This window comes from Symphalangus syndactylus, chromosome 2, assembly GCF_028878055.3.
Source record: "Symphalangus syndactylus isolate Jambi chromosome 2, NHGRI_mSymSyn1-v2.1_pri, whole genome shotgun sequence".
Classification (NCBI taxonomy): Eukaryota; Metazoa; Chordata; class Mammalia; order Primates; family Hylobatidae; genus Symphalangus; species Symphalangus syndactylus.
This window is the reverse complement of record NC_072424.2, coordinates 20,104,092-20,110,228: the sequence shown is the minus strand read 5'-3', so window position 1 is coordinate 20,110,228 and position 6,137 is coordinate 20,104,092. Positions and strand designations below refer to the sequence as shown.

Below are 6,137 nucleotides of genomic sequence, written 5' to 3'. Positions count from 1 at the left end.
AATCACAAAAGTATGTATGACTGTATTCAGCAATCTAAACTTCCCCAAACCTCAGTTTCATCATCAGAAAAATGGGAAAGTTGAGTAGAGTTCAAATTGTGGAGACTCTGAAAAGGCGGGTTAATAGAGGCCCGTAGACTGTAGTTAGGGAAGACTGCTAGTTGGCTGTAGCAATGATAATGTAAAAAGTATTGGCAATAGGACTGAATCCAAAAACAAAAGATTGTGTTTTCTGTTCCAAGCATAGACTGGAAAAAGATGAAAAAGAGAGAACAAATATAAAGGATTTGGCCATTGATTCTGTGGAGAAAGGAAAGAATGAAACTCAGGAAGTTTAATGGAAACAGCTAGAACCAATTTAATGAAACAACTCTGAAACTATTGTAGATTATATATTATTATTTTATATGGTATATACACGGGATTCATTTTTTCTGATATAAAGAGAATTATTTAAAGTATATTTTGAAATAATCATAAACTATTTTAACTGGTAATAGGACTTGAAAGATGCTGCAAAAAGAAATAATTTTCAATGTTTGCTAATTTTTTCAATTAAAACTCAAAGACCTTTCTCCATAATTTTGCTTAACAGAATTTTTATATTTTCTTTTTTTTTTTTTTTACTTTTCTTGTTCATTGAGGTCTTCTTAACATATACTTCATGTGTTCCCATATATTACATCTCTTTTATAGCAACAATCCACTTATTAACACCTCCTTAGTACTTCATTAAAATGTTTTATCCAGATATACTATTGGATTTTTTAATTTGTTTGTTTTGGATAGTGGGGAAATATTCACAGAAAGGAAATACCTTTGGTTCATAAGCCTGGAAACTCTTACTAAATGCAAACAAGCTGACATTCATAGTTAAGTAACTACAAGAGAAAACAGCTTAAAAATCGTGCTGGTGAACTTCAATGTATTTATGTCTTTTGCATTTATTAGCATGAATAATAATTCACTAATGTGTGTCTGCTAGGTACAAAACACCATGCTAAGCATAACATACACATTATCTCACTTAATTTTCGTGACAACCGTGTGTAATACTCTGATTATCCCTAAATTAAACTAAAGGAAATTAAAGTTCAGAAAAGGTTATGTGCTTGTGATCGCATAGCTAGTGAATGGCAGAGTTTAGATCTGAGCCTAGGATCACCTAACTCCAAAGCCCATATGCTTTCTCCTATACCTCATTGCCTCCCCCAGGAAAGAACAGAAGGGCGAGGATGGAAGAATATCTAAAAACGAACTGAGTCCTTCCTAACTGCCAAACTATTCCAAGTGCTTTTACATACACTGACTAATTGAATTCTCACAACAGTCATAGGAGGGAGGTTTCTTGTTATCCCCATCTCGTATATGAGTAAACCAAAAAAAGGTACCCAGATCTTCCACATGGCATTCAACAGTTCTACAACCAAGATGTGCATAACAATTGAGAACTTTGAGCCAAATAACATCATTTGATGGTCACTGGGAACATCTTCCTGGTCCCTAAATATCTTCTCCAAGGTTTTCCCCTATTGCAACAAAAATAATCCTGGGGGCGAGAACACAATAAACTTCATTATCCAACTGCACTGCAGTGAAACTGAATGACCATCTGGGTTCAGGGGAGGTAGTTTTAATGAGAGGAGAACTAGCAGGCCAAAGGCACCCAAGAAGAAGGGGCTGGGGCACGCTGGGAGGAGGAAGAAAGGAATTACTGAGGATGGTTGAGACGCAGAAAGCCACCCTCGCCTACTTCACGTTTTTCTGGGCTTGGCCTTGCTGCAACCAAACTCACATTTGCAATTCACAAATGGAGGTAAGACAATTAGGTGAACACACTGTGTGCCAGAGAAGATGCTGAATTCAAGTATATTTGTTTTTATTATTCTTTATTTATGAAGAACATAAAGCACTTTGCGTGAGATTAGATGTTAAGAGCTATCCATCTGGCTCTGCCAGATATTAACTCAGATTAATTGTAGGCTGCTCAATCTATCATCCATGTGACGGCTTCACATTTTCAAACAATGTACTAAATGTTCCTCTAAGTTGATGTGATTCCCATACTATATATCACACGGGATTTGCCATCTTAACTGCATGAGTGTGTAATGCCATAAGTGACCCTGTGGCAAAAAGACAAGCGCAGAGTGGGAAGGACGCAGGCCGGGCCCTGATCATACTACATCCAGGTGTGATAATGAATTAAGTTAATCCGTGAGTATTTTCTTAACCATAGACTGGAAAACTCCTATTCCCAAGAAGTTGCTTTGACTTTTAAGCAGGAAATCCTGTAAAAGGTAGACTATTATAAACTCTCCTAAAGCAAAATATTTGCTTTATGTAAATAGACTTCTCAAGATAATAAATTATTAAGGAACCTCAAAATAAAATAATGTATGAAGCTCTGAATCCCTAACCAAAAAGATTTCCAAAGATTTACCTTCAGAAATACTCCATCTCTAAGGAGAAATACTGAAAACATACCAACTGCCCTAAGTTCCAAAATCATAAGCAACAATTAAGAGCAATAATTAAAATGGAGAGTCCTGTGTTCAGGAGTTGCAAAGACCTGGGTACTAATTCTTTTCTCCCAGGCAAGTTACTTAACCTCCCAGACTTTAGATGTTCACCTGCAAAACAGGAATAACAGCACCTGCTCTGCCAGCTTGCACAGCAGTTGTGAGGATCAAATGCAGAGGCAGCAATAAAAGGGCAGTACCTCTGAGACAATCCAGGTATACAAGGTACAATGAGGTCTGGCCCAAGGGCTGACCTCAGACTGTGCCTTACACTCTGTGTCTTACTGCATCATTTCTGGAAGGTTATTTCGGAAGGTGGTAATTACAGAGAGTAAATTAGGGCTAAAGCAGGATGAGAACTTGCTTGGATGTTCTGTTGAGGAAAGACAGGTGGAAGGAGCAAAGGGCTCCCAAACTCTGGGAATCACTCAACTTTAGAGAAAGAAAGCAAACAACACTCTTAAAATGAGTTAAGTGGAAGACAAAGGGACAAATGAGGTAGGCACTGTGTCCTAGAAACTCTGGTTGGAGTGGGTTGAAGAGGGACCTGATAAGACTAATGATTTTGTTGTCATCTTAAGAGAGTATCTAAGTAGAAAACTAGTCTGTAAAAATAGATACCAGAAACCAGTTGTGCCTGTCACTGGGTGGTGGGACCATTGGTGGGGATGTGTGATTTTTATTCTTTTTGTTTATCTATATTTTCTATTATGAGAATTCCATGATGAGAATGTATTATTTCCATAATGAAAATGCTACTTCTGCAAAAAGTAAAAAAAAAATAGATTTTAAATTATATATTATATGTAAAAAAAAAAACTAGATTTTTTTTTTTTTTTTTTTTTTTTTTTTTTTAGTTACTGGGCGCTTTATTTTACAGGTAACTTCTATAAAGATGGAGGTCGCTTCTGGCTCATCAGCCATCGTTGATGGTAACCAGTCCTACAATTCTCATTAGGTGGTTCTGTTACCCCACTATTTCCTTGGGGTCTGTTGTGCTAAGGACAGGATTGCTTGGGTAAAGGGGTGTGGCACAAATAACCCTCAGGAATACAGGCCACAGAGCTAATGAAGGGCCCCAAGGAAGGAAAGACCTGCCCATCAGCGATGAATTCTCTCCCCTGGTGCCACAGACCTGAGGGCACGTGACCCAGGAATGTGCATCCAAAGATAATACTACCTTCAGAGAACTCTACTTATAGGTAAGTAACTCTCCTTTATAGGAGGTATCTTTGTGTGGCAGACTGTTTATGCGAGCAATTTGAATTGAACTTTAAATGAAAAAGGCATATCTCTGTAAGTGGTAATAATTTTAGTCATCTCACTGTGGCTAGGGGTTGTGGAATTCATTAGCACAGATTAACATATAAAGTGGGTGAGATATCTAATAGCAAACGGAGAGGTTTAGGGGCCTTAATTCATCACTGAATGAACAGCGTGTACAGTATTAGGGACTATGAAATTTTTAATTTACACAAAGTGTCCAAGAATATAGGGAATAAATTTAAACCCAAAACAGATAATGGAGCTATGCCCTACCTGGCTGGCAAGTTGAATTGTTTTTACACTGAGTGAAGAAAGCTAATTATCCCAAGCACAAGGAGACTGCTAAAAATAATAAGATTATAAGGAATAATTTGCTGATATAATTACAACAAAATTGGGTACACACAATCGTCAGATACATGTATTGCTTGACCTGGGTGAGAAAGTGAAATAAATCCTTCTTCTATAGCCTTCGTAAATTTGTTTTTATCATCTCCAAGTGGTGTTTGCACAGGCAGCACAATTTGCATGTGTAATGTGGCTGTACAAATTGACAACAAGTAAATTATTCAAGGAAATAGGCTGGTCGCGGGTCTGAACGATCTCGCAAAGCCTATTCATTTTGAAGAATCACTGAGACGTGAAGCTCATACATCAACCGTTTTCTGACAATCCTCAGACTTATTGTCTCCTAAAATGTCATTATGGCTATTATTTATGAAGCTAATTCATTTATTAATATATATTTAACTGTGACTTGTCATGCACCTTAGCAGACATTCTGTGCACTGCATATTTTTGAATAGATGAAAGGCTTTTGCATGCTTTAATGATTACTGTAAGCTGCTATAGATTTATAGAATGCAGCTTTATTATCTACTTGCATTAATACCTTTTTATAAGTTTTTTTCTTAAGGCCATCAAATATAAATGGCAAATGACATATTCAAAAGATTGTGTGGAATAAGATTTTCCTAGAGTTTGTTGAATTTTAGAACAAAGTGGGTTATCTGTCAGTTAAGGCCTAATTCACCTAAAAAGATAGGTATATACCAATTATGTTGAATTTTCCTGCAAAATATAGGCTGTGGTTTTTCAACAAAAAGGAAAAGATTCATGATTCATTGAGCTCTTTCCTTGTGAGAAGAAAGGCCACTCTTTTATGTGCTGAAGTTGGACAACAGTTCCCAAGGAAGCTGAATTCTAGCTGTTTATTGTTATTGGGTTTTGCACTATGCCCTTTATGTTGTCATTAATCAATAAATATGTGTGGAACAAATGATTAACTAGATGAATGATCTCCAAGTTTTCTGATAATGCCATGAGTAAAATCAGTAGAATCAAACATCTATCTAGAATACTATTTTATATAGTTTTGCTTTCTGCTTTAGCACTTATAACCTCTGGAGAATGTTCTGTAACTCCCACTGTGATTTAAAAACAAGCCATATGTGTATGTAATCAAAATACACAACACATGTTATTTTTACAGTCTGCATAATAATATATCAATACTAGACATGTATTGCTACTTCTTGTTATCACTGGATAAATTCTGCTCACTAAATGTGACCTTGACTACTGTGTGTGTGTGTGTGTGTGTATGTGTGTGTGAATGTGAGTGTGTGAGTATGTATGTGTCTGTGTGTGTGTTTATGTATTGGGAGGCAGGGAGAAGAAACTGAAGAATAAAAAGGAAGGACGATACAGTTGTCTCAGCTATTCTGCTATATGTTTCATGCTAACCATTCAAATATTCACTATATTTCTAACTTAACATTTCTGCATTTTTGTAGGTGCAAATGTAAAGCTTTTAAAGTACCAACCAAGCAGAAGGGCAGCACAGGCAAACCTAACACTCCTGCCATTTAACTATGGATTTGAAATTTGTGACAAACCAGATGCTTCATTTTAAAGATAAAAATTGTACAAAGATGAAAAATGTCATTATATACCTGAATATTATGTTGAATATATGTTTTAATAAGATCATGAAATCACCAAAACTTTGAGATAATTAAGATGTGTTGCTAAAATGTTGCTTAATCTATGCAGATAGAAAGTAGAATTAGCTGGGTGTGGTGGTGTGCACCTGTAGTCCCAGCTACTAGGGAGGCTGAGGCAGGAGGATAGCTTGAACCCAGGAGGCAGAGGTTGCAGTGAGCTGAGATCCCACCACTGCACTCCATCCTGGGCAACAGTGCAAGACTCTGTCTCAAAAAAAATATGTAGATTAGTGGTTGCTTAGGGCTGATGGGAAGTGACAGCTAATGGGCATAGGAGTTCTTTTGGGGGGTGACAAAAATGTTTTAAAATTAGATGGTTGTGATGATTACACAACCCTGTGAA

General features: G+C 36.7%; 1 long non-coding RNA gene across 1 annotated transcript; it reads left to right on the top strand.

The window, feature by feature from the left end:
• The first annotated feature begins 2,968 nt into the window (after positions 1–2,968).
• On the top strand, positions 2,969–5,484 carry LOC129462578 (uncharacterized). The gene is made up of 3 exons (XR_008650892.2): positions 2,969–3,020; positions 3,403–3,724; positions 4,873–5,484. It is a non-coding gene; the product is annotated as an uncharacterized lncRNA (long non-coding RNA).
• Positions 5,485–6,137: the final 653 nt, after the last annotated feature.